Genomic DNA, 21,064 nt, shown 5'->3' on the forward strand with positions numbered 1-21,064 from the left:
AGGTGCACCTGTGTGAAAATCGGTGTACTTGTAGGTGAAAGTAAGTGCACCTGTGATCAATGAATGTTAACCCCCCCGGCCCACTCAAAAAAAAATGACTATAGCTCTGTTTGATATTATAGTTAGCTTATTAGTCAATTTTGACTTATTTGATCACTATTAGCTATTTGACTTGGTTAAATGAGTGTTTAATTTATTAAGTTTTTGTAAAAGCTTATTGATCGATCCAAAATGCTAAAATTCAAAAAAAAAAAAAAAAAAAAAAAAAAACTGCTCAAAGCAGCGTTTTCGATTAGGTATTTGAGAAAGTCATTTTTCATGCATATAATCAGCTATCAGCTAATTTACCAAACATCTTTTTACAATCAACTAATGCTATTAACTAGTCAAATTCACTAATCCAAAACTAACAGCTATTTACCAAACACCCCTATATAAATTTAGGACAAATCACACTAACAGAGTTTACAAATTAGTTTGGTGGACGAATTCCGTTAAGAGAGACATCAAACGTGTACTAACCGAATAAGAGAATATCAATGTAACTATGAAAGAAGGTGTGATATTAGTATATATACCACCTATTAATATCTTTGTAGATGTGTTTAGTTAACGAAGCAAATCCAATCATATTGCACTAGTCCTCTAACAAATGAATGTGATGTGTTTTTATCTTCACACCTACTATCTAAGATTGAGATGTTACACTTAAAATAACTAATGAATGGGGACATTGCATGCATGCTTTCTTATATACAAAATTATGAGGGGTAACATATATACATCATATCATTTAGACTTTGCATGAAAAGAAGCATCAATTCGATCTCATGATCATTCAATTAATAGCTAGTGCTATATAGGGCAAGCACTACCATCACTACCATGTGCACAAAGATATCACTATACTTTTTGATGTAACATTTATTGCTTAGAGAATTATTACACCTTTTTTTTTTCTTTTTTTTGGAATGAATGCATTTGAGGGCTTATCCTGAAACCACTTAAATTAATTTCATAAAATTTTACAGTTATACATGTTATTTGAACTAGTATTTTCATCCGTGCGATACACGCAGGATTTTGTTTTTATATATAGTATAGATTGTATTACACTATTTTATAATATTAGAATAGAATTTTAACGCAGAATTATTAAACGAATGGGAAAGTAGAAATCAATATATTTTATAGGAAGAGATATTTTTTAGGAATTGGGCGGGAAGTTAAAATTTCAGGATTTTGTTTTTATATATAGTATAGATATAGTTTGTATTACACTATTTTATAATATTAGAATAGAATTTTAACGTGGAATTATTAAACGAATGGGAAAGTAGAAATCAATATATTTTATAGGAAGAGATATTTTATAGGAATTGGGCGGGAAGTTAAAATTTCAAGATTTTGTTTTTATATATAGTATAGATTATATTACACTATTTTATAATATTAGAATAGAATTTTAACGCAGAATTATTAAACGAATGGGAAAGTAGAAATCAATATATTTTATAGGAAGATATATTTTATAGGAATTGGGCGGGAAGTTAAAATTTCAGGATTTTGTTTTTATATATAGTATAGATTGTATTACACTATTTTACAATATTAGAATCGAATTTTAACGTAGAATTATTGTACGGATGGGAAAGTAGAAATCAATGTATTTTATTAGGAAGAGAGATTTTTAAGGAATTGGGCGGGAAATTAAAATTTCAGGATTTTGTTTTTATATATAGTATAGATAGATTGTATTACACTATTTTATAATATTAGAATAGAATTTTAAAGCAGAATTATTGTACGAATGGGAAAGTAGAAATCAATATATTTTATAGGAAAAGAGATTTTTTAGGAATTGAGCGGGAAGTTAAAATTTCAGGATTTTGGTTTTATATATAGTATAGAATATAGATTTACCATTACCTCAAAACACATTAGAATAATAATATCATATTTTTAAAGAGAAAAAAAAAAAGTTGAGTGGAGAAGGGGTGGGTGTGAAAGTCTGAAAGAGAAGACTGTTCACACCGTGATTTTCACTTTTGAAAACAACTTTCTTGACCCAGGGTCCTAACAATACATTGAGGCGCCCATTGCCTAATGGATAAGGCACTTGACCACAAGGTCTTTGGCATAAAATTGATCAATTTAATTCTTATACTATTACAAATAAAATACTAAAGTAAAAATTATTAACATCATCAATTAAGCGGCTAAATATGTTGATGTGGCTAAATTCAATGGAAATAAATGACTCTCAAGTCACTAATTAATAATATGTTAATATAAAATATTTAAAATGTCGTCATTAACAAGAATTTGAACTCATAATATATTAGAATAATTAGTAAATGCCCATAGCTTAATAAATGAGGTGCTCATGGCCTAATGGATAAGGCGCTTGACTTCTAGTCAAGCGATTCTGGGTTTGAGTCCCATTGGGCGTGTTAAATCATGCGGCGCTCTTGGATAAGGCGTTTGACTTCTAATCAAGTGATTGTGGGTTCGAGTCAATTTTGAAAACAACTTTCTTGACCTAGGGTCCTAATAATACATTGAGTTTTGAAACCAACTTTCTTGACCCAGGGTCCTAATAATACATTGAGTTTTGAAACCAACTTTCTTGACCCAGGGTCTTAATAATACATTGAGGCGCCTATGGCGTAATGGATAAGGCGTTTGACTTCTAATTAAGCGATTGTGGGTTTGAGTCCCATTGGGCATGTGTTAAATCATAATAATAATAGTTGTTAGCATTATATATAATTTACCATTACCTCAAAACACATTAGAATAATAATATCATATTTTTAAATTGAAAAAAAAAAAAAGTAAAGTGGAGAAGGGGTGGGTGTGAAAGTCTGAAAGAGAAGACTGTTCACGCCGTGATTTTCACTTTTGAAAACAACTTTCTTGACCCAGGGTCCTAACAATACATTGAGGCACCCATGGCCTAATGGATAAGGCGCTTGACTTTTAATCAAGCGATTGTGGGTTCGAGTCACTTTTGAAAACAACTTTCTTGACCCAAAGTCTGAAAGAGAATACTGTAGAGAGATTTAAATATTCAGGTAAAAACACTCCTTAAAATAAAAACATGTGGATTCTTTGTTACCGTTTGATTTGCGTTTAGACGGTGCGTTGTTTTAATTATTCCGTTAGTTTTTATTATTAGCATGGGGGTAGTTTAGGGCTTTTACTGCGGGTGATCCTAAGCAGATCCGGTTTTTACTCCACAGGCACACGATTATGTTGTAGCACTATCGTAGTTCTCTCTCTCTCTCTCTCTCTCTCTCTCTCTCTCTCTCTCTCATTTGCTCATTTATGAAGTTGGGTGTGGCGACGCCGTTCGTTCTTCGCATCCTGTGACCTTGATTCTCCTTCGCAGTTGTCCACAAGCCAGATGGTCGTCATTGATGATCGCAGTAGAGGCAAGCGGCGGAGACCACCTTGTCGGGGTGTCGGCAGAGGTAATTTTTCTCCCTTTTGGCGTTTTTCGATTTCTTTTGTTGTGTTCTTGTTTTCCGTGTGTGTGTTGTCATTTTCTTTGGTGGTATTCATGCTTCTCGGTATTTCGTAGTCGACTTTTGGGTTAGGGGGTTAATGGCTGGCCGAATTTTGTATCTCTAGGGTTTTTTTTTTGTAGTTTTTCAAAAAATTGTGTTTAGGTGTTTCGGTAGGGGTATATTTTTGTTAATTTCTCTTGAAAATTCTGAGTTTAATTTCGGTCTTGAGGGTGGCTGTTTGCCATTTCTGAGTGATAGTATATGTTCCTGTGTGTATATGATATATTTTATTTTAATCCTCTAAGGGTGTTTTCTCCCTTCTGCATGCTGACGATTTCCCCTAATCTTCAAAATCAATGATCAATTTGAAATGCAGTATGACATATATAGTACTGGTATATATTTGTTGTGTTTGATGGTAAATGGTATATATTTGTTGTGCTTTCTGGTCCATGGTTTAACAATATAATGTGTGGGAGTATTTTTCTTAATGATATATATATATATATATATATATATATATATATATATATATATATATATATATATATATATGTATATATATATATATATATATATATATATATATATATATATATATATGTATGTATTGCGTGTTTGATATATATGTATGTATTACCTTAGGATATGGTCTTATATGTGTTTTCAGTTCTAATGGTGTCAGCAGTTTGGTTTTTGAGTTGTATGTATAGTTGTCTGTTTAATTTTTCTCCTCGTGGTTGGCCGTTTGGATAGGGTATGTGCATTGGTGGGTTATAATGTCTGCAGTGTGTTTGCCCGAGGAATGTATGTATGTCACTGTGATTGTGCGTATTCTGAAGTTCTTTGGCTTTGGGGTAGGTGTGTGCATGTTTTGGTATGTGTGTGCTCTCTTGCTAGGTTTGTGGTCACTACAGCTCGACTAATGGTTTAGTTGTGTACTATTTTTAATGCATGTGTGCTATGTTTTTTAATAAATGTGAGCATTGTTTTTTTTAGGAGTACGAAAATGAGAATGTTAAAGATGGTGGTTGTGCCTGGACGACCAATGTGAGCAGCCATTACAAAGATGGGAACAAAGGCCTTCTGTCTGCTTCTCAGATCGTGAATCAAGGACGTGGTTGTAGCCCATCTTTCTGAGTGTCCAAAGTTTGCTTCTCCTGATGAGGTAACATTCCTTTTTTTTTTTTTTTTTTTTTAATTAACCATTTCTATTTATTGGTGTGCACAGTCTAGTTTATATAAGCCACACATGGCCATGCGTCCACACACACTCACAATTTTGTGCATAGTTGAATGATGCTATGACGGGCTCTATCCTTTTGGTATTTTGGAGATATTTTTAAGATGTGTGCTACGTGTATGCTGTGTGCACAACTTTATCCTAGTGTGTGCATGTTCTCTTCAATTCATATTTCAACTACTTTTGCGCACTGTGTGCAGGGAGTTTTAAATGGTAATGGAGGCGATCACCCTGCTGGTTCTAAAGGGCTTATTTGTGCGGCACCGATTTGTTTCATCTCGGCTAGACTTTCAGACGTCCAACCCGAGTCAACCTATGTTTGACTTTAATGTGCACAAATCACGCAACCTATGTCGGGCGTACCAGTCTATCTCGGCTCCTCATCATACTTTGTAGACATGTGTTTTCCACGTGCTTTTGAAGGATCTTACATGCAGTTGTTGTATATACTATTTATTCTCCATTTTGGTCTGATTGTTTTTTGTCCACATGATGTGGGCTACTTTTTGTCAGTTTATATTTATATACACTTAATCCTTATTGTCAAACTGCTAGGTTTTTCCCCAGTTTTGTATAAACTGATGAGTTTACTGCCTCTAATACTTTGCATTTACTTCCTACTAGAATATGTTTTTGGTTATTAGCATCCAGCTGAAACTGGTATTATTCCTGATTGGTTTATACACTATGAACCCGTGTGCAAATCTACATATAAGTGTGTGCCGCCGGCCAACTATTTTTTTTTCTACTACCCAAATTGAGTCCAAATCTACGAATTTATATTGATTAGTTCTTTGCCAACATTATAAATTATGTCACACACCTGGAACATTGAACTTATCTCCATTTTGTATTCTTGATGATAAGGAGAAACAAGAAAATAATGTAGTAAATTAGTACTTTCAGTTTTAGAACACAATGTTATTGCTCCATTTTCCTGATTAGCAATAATGTGTGGGCAATGGTGCAAACATTGTTGTTGCATCCATGGCTACTACTTTCAAAATCAGTGTCTTTATCTTTCAATTTCATATAATGTAATTCATTGTCTCGAATTACACTTCGCCATGCTCGCTTTTGTTTATCCAGTTGGTTGCTGTGTGCACTGGCTTCCAGTATTGTGTTCACACAATCCCCTATAGACTAGTTCCATGCAAGCATACTACATACAAAATCAAATACTATATCCTTCAGTTTAATAAATAATAATTCATTTAAGCAAGCAAACATTAAACACTCCATCTATTTCAAAGTCTATATATTCGTGTTTAAAACATTATGACAGTCTATATATCTGTGTCGGTACATTGAGGTGCATATTGCGTGGCGGTTTTGAAACTGTTCAGAAGCCACTCATAGGAGTCTACATCTTCTTTGGCAATAAGGCCTGCTCCAAATATTATTGACTTCTTATTTTTGTCCACCCCCATAAATAGGACAAAGACTAGTTTGTATCTGAAATAAAATCGCATCAATTTTGTTAGTGCACACACATTAATAATAATTAAAAAAAAACATTGTACTTTACGGCTGATTTTTAAGTGCACGCTACGGAGTATTAATTTACGCTACGGAGTATTAATTTACGATTTGCGACAATTAACACTTCTGATTTCCTATGCACACACATAAAAGTGATAAAACTATTTGTGCACACATAGTATATCATTTGTGCAATTCCCCATCTACGTATGTGCACTCTACCCATCTCTGTTGCATAACACCCATCTGGCGTTCGTTTTTTTTATTCCCTACCCATTATCATCCCCAGATTTATCAACCCCTAATACATCACAAATTGGTTATTTAATACCCATGATGAATTCCAAGGCCTAACTTCATGTTTTTGTTGTGCTAATCCATTAATCCCTCCCAACGTATAATTAACAGTAAATAATACTAAATAGTGTAGTAATTCCAACACAGCGTCATTCGTACAGAAGTGCTTACCCGTTTTTGAAGTCGCCATCGTCTTTTTCCTCTACTCCGGGAACGCCTTGCGTGAACTCTTCGTCTACTGCCACACCCATTACTGAAGGAAAATCGAATTCTACCTTTAATTAAAATTCCTAAGATCTTGCATAATATCGAATTATGATATTAGCCATATTTAAAATTTGAATGCTTTGTCTTTTCTACCCCTTTTTAAATTTTTAATCTGAATGCTATTTGATTAGCATCTTAATCTCAGCCGCCCAACCCCTTTAATCATATGGTCTCATTTTGTCCACAAATTTGTATTTTAAGAGTATTTGCATGTGAATGCAACCTGGCCTATATATGGAAGTGATTGACACGGGAGCTCCTATAAGTGTTCCGGTCAGTGGATCGACTCTGGGACGAATTTTCAACGTGCTCGAATGACCAGTTGATAATTTAGGTCCTGTAGATACTAATACAACGTCTCCTATTCATAGATCTGCGTCCGCCTTTATACAATTAGATGCAAAATTATCTATTTTTGAAACTTTATCGGTACCAATGCTACGAGCTTCGGGAATCGAATGGGGTCTTCGTAAAATCGATCAGTATGAGTGTTACGACGAATTTGATTGGGAGGTTCAATGGCAAAAAGAGGGGGACAAACACTCTTAAATACAAACTTGTGTTACAGCGTCGCCACACCCAACTTCATAAAATGAGCAAATGAGAGAGAGAAAGAGAACTACGGTAGTGCTACAACATAATCGTGTGCCTGTGGAGTAAAAATCGGATCTGTCTAGGATCACCCGTAGTAAAAACCCTAAACTACCCCCATGCTAATAATAAAAACTAACGGAAGAATTAAAACAACGCATAAAGATAAATACAATCCTAACCGTCTAAACGCAAATCAAACGGTGATAAAGAGTCCACACGTTTTTATTTTAAGGAGTGTTTTTACGTGAATGTGTGTGTGTGTGTGTATATATATATATATATATATATATATATATATATATATCAGTAAAATCTATTATAATCAAAGTTATAATAATGAATGTTTGTATTATGGGATAAAAACAATACACAGTACAATATACGATGATATACAATTCATTACGTCAGTTTCATAGAAACAAAGTGATGTACTGTGTCTTTGAAACTAAAGGGAAATCATGGCCACCGCGCGTAGAGAATAATTCTCTATTTTGGAAATGGGAAAACAACATAATAAACACCAAGCTACTATTTTCAATTTTCAATTTTCAATTTTTAGAAATTCTCGAAAATTTTCTGTTAGTAAACACCCCCTAAGTTTCTCTAGAAAGAAATTTTCATAAACCAAACAAAGTTTAACATATTTTTCCTCAAATTTTAGGAATTCTAATTCCTCGAAAAAAAATTTCATCCAACCAAACACCTAAGTGATGAGGTGAAGAATATCTTAATTGTTCAATCTGGTTTAAATTCATATGTCCGCAAGTTAGATTCTATTCGAGTAATGATCCATTATAAGAAACCAATAAAGTCCAAATAAAATTTAAAAAATTACTATAGTTGGCTTTGATTTTATTATTATTATTACTATTATTATTATTATTATTATTATTATTATTATTATTATTATTATTATTATTATTATGTCATGGGTTCAATTCTTATTAATGACATGATATGTTAAATATTTTTATATTAACATATTATTAATTAGTGATTTGGTAGCCACACTACCTCTATGTATGTAATCTAGTCACATTAGCATATGTAACAATTTAACTAAATGCATTAATGATTTTACTTAATTTGTCACTTTTAATAGCAAATGAGATAAATTGACCAATTTTATAGTACACTGATTTAATTGAACAATTTTTAGTAATATCTGGAATAACTAAGTACTTACATCAATTTTATTTAATTAATTTTTTTGAAGTTAATCATTATTTCACAAACGTATAGTATAATATTTTGATTTTTGTCATAAATTATATATTACTTTGATTTTTGTCATTATTTCACAAATATATATAGTATAAGATTTTGATTTTTGTGAACTCCGACGATCTCTTTTGTGGGTTTTCCGATTGGGTGGCGAGAGGATGTGGATCCGGAGGTGGGCAGCGACGTTGGATCCTCCTCAGGCAGCACCTTTCGTCTCTCTGGTAGCATCAGCAGCAAATCAGATCGGAAAATGAAAGAAATGTAAAGTAGAGAAGGAGTGGGTGTGAAAGTCTGAAAGAGAAGGAAAATGGAGTTTGAAAGAGAAGAAAGAAGAAAATAAGGAAGAAAGAAGGGGAAAAAAAAAAAAAAAAAAACCCTGGCTGGAGTCGATGGGTGGACTACTACTGTTCATGCGTGATTTTCACTTTTGAAAACAACTTTCTTCTTTGTTTCTAATTCCTCGAGAAAAAAAATCATCCAACCAAACTCCTAAGTGATGAGGTGAAGAATAGCTTAATTGTTCAATCTGGTTTAAATTCATATGTCCGCAAGTTAGATTCTATTCGAGTAATGATCTATTATAAAAAATCAATAAAGTCCAAATAAAATTTAAAAGATTATTTTCATAACATTAAACAAATTGCACATATTTTGATATTTGGTTATAACTCTCTCATCAAAATCTGATTGATTTCATTTAAGACTATTAAAAACTAAGATTAATTTCTATGTAACCTTCTTATTTTGAGTTTCTAGAGATTTGAAGATTATAATAAAGGGAAAATGACACTTTTTCCCCCTGAGTTATATACCTATAGCATTTTTTTCCCTTAAATTATTGAAGTGGTCGTTTTTTTCCCTGAAATGTTAAATGGACATAGTTACCCTTAAATTAAATATTTAATTTATTTTTTTCTCCAACAAATTATGACCATAATTTGGTTCAAACTAAACAAACACTATAGCAACCAAACCGAAATATTCCAATTACAATTTAGAATCGAAATTCGATATTTAGAGTTTATTAAAATCGTGAACCGGAACGGACGATTCATGTTCCGAATTGAAAAATAAAATACATTTATTGTTGAATTTAGACTATTTTAAAATAAAAAATAAAATTTTAAAATAAAGACGGTTCAAAACCGGGAATCAGATCCGGAACCGCCGGTTCACGGTTCAAGATTCAATTTTTTTGATACATAATTTTAATAAATTGACATTTAAATATTGGGTTCTAGATCTGAATTATAACCGTAAACTATTAATTCGATTGCTTTAGTATCCGGTTCAATTCAAATCGAACCGTGGTCATCCCTACGTATACGCAATAATTTGTTGTAGTAGTAAAATAAATAAAATGTTTACTTTAAGGGTATAAATGTCAATTTAATATATTAGGGAGAAAAAGCATCACTTTTAGAATAATTGAGGGGGCTAATGTGCTTACCTAAATAATTGAGGGGGAAAAAGTGCTATAAGTATATAACTCAGGGGTAAAAAGTGCCATTTTTCCTTATAATTAAACATGTAGGTATGTGAGTCCTACTTTATGTTTAAGTTTCTTTGACAATTCATAAGCTATTTTGGTTATTCCTAACTAGGTTAGGGCTAGAGTAGCATGGAATATGTTTATAATCTTCTTGTTTTATTTTTGTATTTTTGTATTTTTTTTATTTTTTTTATTTTTACTTTTTGAATGAAAACTAAGTTCCTTTTCAATTTAAATTAGCCTTAAGAAACCGTCTCTTTATCCTTTCATATATATGTAAATTCCATTCTTGATTGTTTGGTACTCTGCCCTACTCCTTTGATTTGTTCCAGACTATGTTGTATCTAGCAAAGACGATGCAGGGACCTTGGTGATTACGAAGGCTTACGAGTAGGGATGTCAATTTAGCCCGAACCCGATGGGCCAACTCGAAAAAAATCGAAACCGACAGGGCTATGGCCCGAACGGGCTAGCCCGATAAAACACATTAGCCCGACGAGCCCGAAACCGATTAGCCCGATACCCGACAGGGCTAGCCCGAAATTAAAAGGGCTAGCCCGACAACCCGAACTATTGAAAACTATTCTTTATTATAGAAGTAATGTGAAACCTAACATATATGGAATAATTATTATACTTTAAAATATATATATATATAATTTAAATTAAAACTTAAATTTTTAGTTTTATAAAATTTAAATCAACTTTAATCTAATATTTTGACTAAAAATTGATGAGCACGGAATTTTTCGTCCCCGCTAAATTCTCCGCGGGAACGTAGATAGGGACTATTTTTAATTTTTCGTTGAGGACGGAGATTGGGAGTATACTTCCCGCCCCACCCCATTCCGTCCCGCCCCGCCCCGTTGTCATTCCTACTCTAAATATGGGTACTCACTTTCAGTTTCTAATTTTAGTTTAGATGGTTCAACCCGTCCGATTAGTCCGACAACCCGAAGTTTAGGGTTAGGGCCAAACCGAACCCGAAAATAAAATATTAATAAACCGATTAGCCCGACAACCCGACAGGACTAGCCCGAAACCGAGTGGGCTGGCCCGATTGATATCCCTAGTTACGAGTGATTATGACGGATTACGAGAGATTATGATGGGTTATGATGTGTTATGAGGAGTTTCGAGCGTTGAATAAGTTTTAAACAAAATAATTTAATAAATTTTATTCACCACTATTATCAGTATAAGGTGTAATTTGGTAAAAGAAAATTAAAAAAATATTTATAAACTAAAGAATTTGAGAAAAAAGAGAGTATAAGGAGTAATTTGGTCAAAAATAGGTAAACTTTATTCACCACTATTATCAGTATAAGAGGTAATTTGGTAAAAAAAATTAAAAAAAATTAAAAAAAATTATTTAATCATCTTGATGGTTACATCACTAAGTATCTTATTATCTTATAACTCATAAATGGTACAATTTAATTATTAAATTGTTTAGTATAAAAATAAGTGTAAATTTCATTAATCATCAATTATTATGGCATTGTCATATTTAATTTTGCTCGATCTTTTAATTTTATCATATTACATCATTGACAATCATTTGCTAGGCATAATTAGTATTCCTCTTAAAAAAATTTGTTATTTAGTCATTTAACAAATATGACTAATATGTAATTTAATCACTCAACTAAGATAATTTACAAGACGAGGATAGAATTTACATGTTGGAGCAAAAGACTTGAATGATAAAATTATATGCTAGCCATCTTTATTAAACAATAAAATGAAAAAAAAAATTAATGAAAGGCTAATTTTGACAATCAAATAAAAGTCAAGGATATTATCATGTGACAAAATTTAAAAAAAAATGACTAAATATAACAATGTCACAATAGTCTATGACTAAAAGTAAAATTTGTTCTGAATTTAATTGAATTTTTATGATAGTTATTATACTATACATTCCCTCACTTTATACTTTTTTGATTATATATTAGTCATTATCATGAACTTATCTACAATTGTATAAATGAATTAGGACTAATTAATTATTTCTCTTGTATGTACATTATTCACTCATAATCAATAACCGCATTTGTGACAATAAGACTTATGTGCACTAATTGAATTTCGCCTCTACAGACATAATTACGTTTTATGTAATTTTATTATGTGTTTTTTTTTTTTTCATTATATCTAATAATATCATGTTAGTGATATCAACTTATATATTGCATCTGATCTTGTTTACTCATTATTTAGACGAGTTAATACCTCCAATGGTCCTTCGAGTATTAGGAGTTTACCAACTATGGCCTTCCAAATTTTAAATGATCTCCAATGGTCCTTCATGTTTTTAAAAATAATCGTTCGTGGTCCTAATTTTTAAAACATTCGGAGTTTAAAATGACCACGAGACGTCCTAAAAGGATCAGAAGTGGTTTTTTTTTTTAATTTTTTTTTTATTTTTAATTTTTGTTTTTTATTTTATTTTTTATTTTTTGTTTTTTGTTTTTAACATGGAGGACCATTAGAGGTCATTTAAAACTTGGAGGACCAATCTGGTAAACCCCTAATACTCGGAAGACCATTGGAGGTATTAATTTTTTTTTTTTTTTGAAAACGAGGTATTAACTCTTATTTACACATTTTGCCAAAGAATCTATACTATATATAAAAACATAATCTTGAAATTTTAACTTCCCGCCTAATTCCTAAAAAATCTCTCTTCCTAATAAAATATATTGATTCCTACTTTCCCATTCGTACAATAATTCTGCGTTAAAATTTTATTCTAATATTATAAAATGGTGTAATACAATCTATATCTATACTATATATAAAAACAAAATCTTGAAATTTTAACTTCCCGCCCAATTCCTAAAAAATCTCTCTTCCTAACAAAATATATTGATTTCTACTTTACCATTCGTACAATAATTCCACGTTAGAATTCTATTCTAATTTTATAAAGGGAAAATGGCACTTTTTCCCCCCTGAGTTATATACTTATAGTACTTTTTCCCCCTGAATTATTTAAGTGGCTCTTTTTCCCCCTGAAATGTTAAATGGACATATTTACCCTTAAAATAAATATTTAAAATAAATAATTCATTTATTTTTCTTCTCCAACAAATTATTACTATAATTTGGTTCAAACCAAACAGATACTATAGCAACCAAACCAAAATATTCCAATTACAATTTATAATCAAAACGCGATATTTAGAGTTTATTAAAATCGCGAACCGGAATGGCCGGTTCATGTTCCGAACTGAAAAAATAAAATACATTTATTGTTGAATTTAGACTATTTTAAAATAAAAAATAAAATTTTAAAATAAAGACGGTTCAAAATTGCGAATCGGATCCGGAACCGCCGGTTCATGGTTCATGATCCAATTTTTTTTTAATTCTTAAATTTAATAAATTGAAATCTAAATATTGGGTTCTAGATCTGAATCATAACCGAAAACTTTTAATTCGATTGCTATAGTGTCTGGTTCAGTTTGAACCGAACCGTGGTAATCGCTACATATACGCAATAATTAGTTGGAGAAGTAAAATAAATAAAATGTTTACTTTAAGGGTAGAAATGTCAATTTAATATATTAGGGGGAAAAACCACCACTTTTAAAATAATTGAGGGGGCTAATGTGCTTACATAAATAATTGAGGGGGGAAAAGTGCTATAAATATATAACTTAGGTGGGAAAAGTGCCATTTTCCCTTTTATAAAATAGTGTAATACAATCTATACTATATATAAAAACAAAATCCTGAAATTTTAACTTTCCGCCCAATTCCTAAAAAATCTCTCTTCCTAATAAAATATATTGATTTCTACTTTCCTATTCGTACAATAATTCCGCGTTAAAATTTTATTCTAATATTATAAAATAGTGTAACACAATCTATACTATACTATATATAAAAACAAAATCCTAAAATTTTAACTTCCCACCCAATTCCTAAAAAAATCTCTCTTCCTAATAAAATATATTGATTTCTACAATAATTCTCGGTTAAAATTTTATTGTAATATTATAATATTGTGTAATACTATTCCTATTCTAATCTATATCTATTTATATCAGTGTTGCAAAAATCGTATCGCTGGCCACGGCGAGGAAGGCCGGAATCGGCCTCCTCAACGGCCGCCTCGCCGGTTGAACCGGCCTTTAATTTTTTTTTTTTTAAGTTGTAAAGTGTCAAAAGTTCGGCAAGGCATAACTTTTGACTCCGTTGTCTGTTTTGGACAAATGTTTTTTTGAAATCGCATATTTTTTCTAGATCTATCCACCGCAAACTGCTGTAGGCGGTTTGACCCACCAATTTCTAAAAAAAAAAAAAACTTTATTAAAGAGTTTCTAAGAAAAAACTATGAGAACCTTATGTTTTATTAATGAATTTTTAAATTTTTTAATTAAACAATTGTCCCGTGCATTATTTAATAATCTTTCTTTATAATTGGTCAAATTATTTAATTATGGTAAATTTGGGAATAATTAATGATGGTAATAGAAATCCTAGAAGAATATAGAATTGAACAATATTTAATTATTGTTATATTATTATTGTAACTCACGGAATACAAGAGTTAATGCCATTTTTTGTCCTAGACTTATTAGGGCATTGGCACTTTTCATCCTCCATAATAAAAATTGCCACTTAGTAGCCATTGTTATTGATCGTTGGACAGTTTTGATCCTCCGTCAATGACGCCGTTTGTTGACCGTGAATTAGAAGGGTTTTTCTGTCTTTTTATGTTATAATCCTTGTATTTCTCCATCCATTGGTCACTGCTACATCCATTTCTTCAAACTGAGGTTATCAGCTTCAGTCCTTTCTAACATTAAGAAACCATCTTCACCCAACTAACAATCACGAATTTTACATTTGACATCAATCTCAAGATAATGGAAACAAGTGCAGTTGGAATAGAAAGGGCGTTAGTCCATGCTTGTGGAAATTTTGTCGAGCATACAACATAACTAGCAAAGTCAGGAATATCACCCAACCCCTCCCTTAACCTTTCTGCATCAACTATAATAGGTATGCCCTTACTCTTTGCCTCATGCACTACAATCAAAGCAGTCTCATGCAGCCTTCAATCTATGTAGACAATATTTACTCCAAGCGTTGAAGACAATTTTGATTTGGGTATGTAGACCCTCAGATATCATGGGTGGATATCCTGGAGTGAAAATGCACGTGCGATTTTTTTTTTTTTTTTTGGTTGTCAACAATGACATATGTGAATGGTGAGTTTCCTCCTTTGGAAACCACCATAAAAATGTATCAACATCATCCCTTTCAAGCTCATCAAGTATTCTTTCGCCATGCGAGTCATCAGCAACCTTAGATATGATCCTTGAATTAAGACCAAGACGAATTTTATCATCCATGTTTTATCAAAGCATTGCCAGTGTTACCACCTCCTTGAACCTCAAAGCTGGTGCTCCGAATTTTATCATCCGGGTTGGGGAATGAAGCTACAGCAGCCAGGAAGTCAACACCGGCCATTCCAACACCTCAGACAATGCGATTTTTGGGGAGCGGCGGATTCCACATTTTCAGCTTGAAACTTCAATGAATTTCAGGTAGAATAACAGAGTTTTTGTGGTTGTGCACCAAGTAGTTGTGGTCAGAGAGAGAGAGAGAGATGAGAACTGGGAAGGATATTTGTGGTCAATATGGAAGGGAGGACTTACAGGTGCAAATTCTATATCATGCCATCTACAACTACAACTGCTATTTACCATAGGAGGGTTCGCTGACCTACTGCCCTCTCTGCTTCGCCGGAACCAAAAACCACCAGTGAAGGTCCCAACCTCGCCGGATCTGTTGCTGCACCGCCAGATCTGCCTTACTGGCCCGTCGCCGGAAGGAGTTACTGCCTCGTATGCTCGCTGCCGTACCCACAACTCGCCGGAGAAGAACCTCGCTACTACTCACTACCGACGGTTACTACTTAGCCGTCAAGTCTCGCCATCTCGCCTCACAGGAGTCACAGCAGCGTTGGTCTAAACAAGATTAGAAGAATAAGACATAAAAAGACAGAAAAGCCCTTCTAATTCACGGTCAACAAACGACTTCATTGACGGAGGATCAAAACTGTCCAACGACCAATAACAGTGTCTACTAAGTGGCAATTTTTATTATGGAGGATGAAAAGTGTCAATGCCTCAATAAGTCTAGGACCAAAAATAGCATTAACTCCGGAATACAATACAAGAATATTAATTATGGTTATATTATTATTGTGCCTCACGACCATTATATACTAACAGTACTTGAAAAGAAACTAAAAATAATAATAATAATAATAATATAATAATAATAATAATATAAGTGGTAATAATAATATCTAAAAGTAATTAAGTGTTAATAATAATAGTAAGAATATTAACGTAAGAGTTGTAACATAGAATAAATTGTAATAATTAATAACTATAGTCTATGATTAAATTTGGAATTGTCAGAAAAGATAAACGACCTCTGGTGAAATTAACTCTTAAATAATTATATATTGATTTAAATATTCTTAATATATTACAACAATTTCATTCCGAAATTTTAATTTCCCGCCCAATTCCTAAAAAATCTCTTTTCCTATAAAATATATTGATTTCTACTTTCCCATTCGTACAATAATTCTGCGTTAAAATTCTATTCTAATATTATAAAATAGTGTAATACAATCTATCTATACTATATATAAAAACAAAATCCTGAAATTTTAATTTCCCGCCCAATTCTTTAAAAATGTCTCTTCCTAATAAAATATATTGATTTCTACTTTCCCATTCGTACAATAATTCTGCGTTAAAATTCGATTCTAATATTGTAAAATAGTGTAATACAATCTATACTATATATAAAAACAAAATCCTGAAATTTTAACTTTCCGCCCAATTCCTATATAATATCTCTTCCTATAAAATATATTGATTTCTACTTTCCCATTTGTTTAATAATTTTGCGTTAAAATTCAATTTAATATTATAAAATAGTGTAATACAATCTATACTATATATAAAAACAAAATCCTGAAATTTTAACTTCCCGCCCAATTCCTATAAAATATCTCTTCCTATAAAATATATTGATTTCTACTTTCCCATTCGTTTAATAATTCTGCGTTAAAATTCTATTCTAATATTATAAAATAGTGTAATACAATCTATACTATATATAAAAACAAAATCCTGAAATTTTAACTTCCCGCCCAATTCCTAAAAAATCTCTCTTCCTATAAAATATATTGATTTCTACTTTCCCATTCGTACAATAATTATGTGTTAAAATTCGATTCTAATATTATAAAATAGTGTAATACAATCTATACTATATATTAAAACAAAATCCTGAAATTTTAACTTCCCGCCCAATTCCTAAAAAATCTCTCTTCCTATAAAATATATTGATTTCTACTTTCCCATTCGTACAATAATTCTGCGTTAAAATTCTATTCTAATATTATAAAATAGTGTAATACAATCTATACTATATATAAAAATAAAATCCTGAAATTTTAACTGTCCGCCCAATTCCTAAAAAATCTCTCTTCCTATAAAATATATTGATTTCTACAATAATTCTGGGTTAAAATTTTATTGTAATATTATAAAATTGTGTAATACTATTCCTATTCTAATCTATATATATTTTATATATCAGTGTTGCAAAAATCGTGTCGCTGGCCGCGGCGAGGATGGTCGGAATCGGCCTCCTCAACTGCCGCCTCGCCGGCTGAACCGACGTTTAATTTTTTTTTTTTTTTTAAAGTTGTAAAGTGTCAAAAGTTCGGCACGACATAACTTTTGACTCCGTTGTCCGTTTTGGACAAATGTTTTTTTGAAATCGCGTATTTTTTTGAGATCTATCCACCGCAAACTGCCTTAGGCGGTTTGGCTCACCAATTTCTAAAAAAAATGCTTTATTAAAGAGTTTCTAAAACTATGAGAACCTTATGTTTTATTAATGAATTTTTAAAATTTGTAATTAAACAATTGTCCCGTGCATTATTTAATAATCTTTCTTTATAATTGGTCAAATTATTTAATTATGGTAAATTTGGGAATAATTAATGATGGTAATAGAAATCTTAGAAGAATATAGAATTGAACAATATTTAATTATTGTTATATTATTATTGTGACTCACGGAATACACGAGTTAATGCCATTTTTGGTCCTAGACTTATTGGGGCATTGATACTTTTCATCCTCCATAATAAAAATTGCCTTTTAGTAGCCACTGTTATTGATCGTTGGACAGTTTTGATCCTCCGTCAATGACGCCGTTGTTGACCGTGAATTAGAAGGGTTTTTCTGTCTTTTTATGTTCTAATCCTTGTATTTCTCCATCCATTGGTCACTGCTACATCCATTTCTTCAAACTAAGGTTATCCGCTTCAGTCCTTTCTAACATTAAGAAACCATCTTCACCCAACTAACAATCACGAATTTTACATTTGACATCAATCTCAAGATAATGGAAACAAGTGCAGTTGGAATAGCAAAGTCAGGAATATCACCCAACCCCTCCCTTAACCTTTCTGCATCAACTATAATAGGTATGCCCCTACTCTTTGCCTCCTGCACTACAATCAAAGCAGTCTCATGCAGCCTTCCATCTAAGTAGACAATATTTACTTCAAGCGCTGAAGATAATTTTGATTTGGGTATGTAGACCCTCAGATATCATGGGTGGATATCCTGGAGTGAAAATGCACGTGCGAGTTTTTTTTTTTTTTTTTTTTTTTTTTTTTTTTTTTTTTTTTTTTTTTTGTCAACAATGACATATGTGAATGGTGAGTTTCCTCCTTTGGACACCACCATAAAAGATGTATCAACACCATCCCTTTCAAGCTCATCAAGTATTCTTTCGCCATGCGAGTCATCAGCAACCTTAGATAAGATCCTTGGATTAAGACCAAGACGAATTTTATCATCCGGGTTTTATCAAAGCATTGCCAGTGTTACCACCTCCTTGAACCTCAAAGCTGGTGCTCCAAATTTTATCATCCGGGTTGGGGAATGAAGCTACAACAGCCAGGAAGTCAACACCGGTCATTCCAACACCTCAGACAATGCGAATTTTGGAGAGCGGCGGATTCCACATTTTCAGCTTGAAACTTCAATGAATTTCAGGTAGAATAACAGAGTTTTTGAGGTTGTGTACCAAGTAGTTGTGGTCAGAGAGAGAGAGATGGGAAGGATATTTGTGGTCAATATGGAGGGGAGGACTTACAGGTGCAAATTCTACATCACGCCATCTACAACTACAACTGCTATTTACCATAGGAGGGTTCGCCGACCTGCTGCCCTCTCTGCTTCGCCGGAACCAAAAACCATCGGTGAAGGCCCCAACCTCGCCGGATCTGTTGCTGCACCGCCAGATCTGCCTTACTGGTCCGTCGCCGGAAGGAGTTACTGCCTCGTATGCTCGCCACCATACCCACAACTCGCCGGAGAAGAACCTCGCTGCTACTCACTTCCGACGATTACTACTTAGCCGCCAAGTCTCGCCATCTCGCCTCACAGGAGTCACAGCAGCGCTGGTCTAAACAAGATTAGAAGAATAAGACACAAAAAGACAGAAAAGCCCTTCTAATTCACGGTCAACAAACGGCTTCATTGACGGATGATCAAAATTGTCCAACGACCAATAACAGTGTCTACAAAGTGACAATTTTTGTTATGGAGGATGAAAAGTGTCAATGCCTCAATAAGTCTAGGACCAAAAATGGCATTAACTCCGGAATACAATACAAGAATATTTAATTATGGTTGTATTATTATTGTGCCTCACGACTATTATATACTAACAGTACTTGAAAAGAAACTAATAATAATAATAATAATAATAATAATAATAATAATAATAATAATAATAATAATAATAATAATAATAATAATATAATATAAGTGGTAATAACAATATCTAAAATTAATTAAGTGTTAATAATAATATTAAGAATATTAACGTAAGAGTTGTAACATAGAATAAATTGTAATAATTAATAACTATAGTCTAGGATTAAATTTGGAATTGTCAGGAAAGATAAACGACCTTGAAATCAACTCTTAAATAATTATATATCGATTTAAATATTCTTAATATATTACAACAATTCCATTCTGTGCATCGCACGGGTGAAAATACTAGTTATATATAATGCTAACAACTATTATTATTATGATTTAACACATGCCCAATGGGACTCAAACTCACAATCGCTTGATTAAAAGTCAAACGCCTTATCCATTAGGCCATGGGCGCCTCAATGTATTATTAGGATCCTGGGTCAAGAAAGTTGTTTTCAAAATTGACTCGAACCCACAATCACTTGATTAGAAGTTAAACACCTTATCTATGAGCGCCGCATGATTTAACACGCCCAGTGGGACTCGAAACCACAATCGCTTGATTAGAAGTCAAGCGCCTTATCCATTAGGCCATGAGCGCCTCATTTATTAAGCCATGGGCATTTACTAATTATTCTAATATATTATGAGTTCAAATTCTTGTTAATGACGACATTTTAAATATTTTATATTAACATATTATTAATTAGTGACTTGAGAGTCATTTATTTCCATTGAATTTAGCCACATCAACATATATAGCAGCTTAATTGATGAATGTTAATAATTTTACTTTAGTATTTTATTTGTAATAGTATAAGAATTAAATTGATCAATTTTATGCCAAAGACCTTGTGGTCAAGCGCCTTATCCATTAGGCCATGGGCGCCTCAATGTATTGTTAGGACCCTGGGTCAAGAAAGTTATTTTCAAAAGTGAAAATCACGGCGTGAACAGTCTTCTCTTTCAGACTTTCACACCCACCCCTTCTCCACCCTACTTTTTTTTTTTCTCTTTAAAAATATGATATTATTATTCTAATGTGTTTTTTTTTTCTCTTTAAAAATATGATATTATTATTCTAATGTGTTTTGAGGTAATGGTAAATTATATATAA

General features: G+C 32.3%; 1 long non-coding RNA gene and 1 other non-coding gene across 2 annotated transcripts; one reads left to right on the forward strand and one right to left on the reverse strand.

Moving 5' to 3' along the window:
* Positions 1-3,305: 3,305 nt before the first annotated feature.
* Positions 3,306-5,339, forward strand: LOC109184767. Its single transcript, XR_002054864.1, has 3 exons — positions 3,306-3,476; positions 4,512-4,680; positions 4,956-5,339. It is a non-coding gene; the product is annotated as an uncharacterized LOC109184767 (long non-coding RNA).
* A 15,136-nt stretch (positions 5,340-20,475) lies between these two features.
* On the reverse strand, positions 20,476-20,548 carry TRNAR-UCU. The gene has a single exon. It is a non-coding gene; the product is annotated as a tRNA-Arg (tRNA).
* Positions 20,549-21,064: the final 516 nt, after the last annotated feature.

The sequence above is a fragment of the Ipomoea nil genome, unplaced genomic scaffold, assembly GCF_001879475.1.
Source record: "Ipomoea nil cultivar Tokyo-kokei standard unplaced genomic scaffold, Asagao_1.1 scaffold1286, whole genome shotgun sequence".
NCBI lineage: Eukaryota > Viridiplantae > Streptophyta > Magnoliopsida > Solanales > Convolvulaceae > Ipomoea > Ipomoea nil.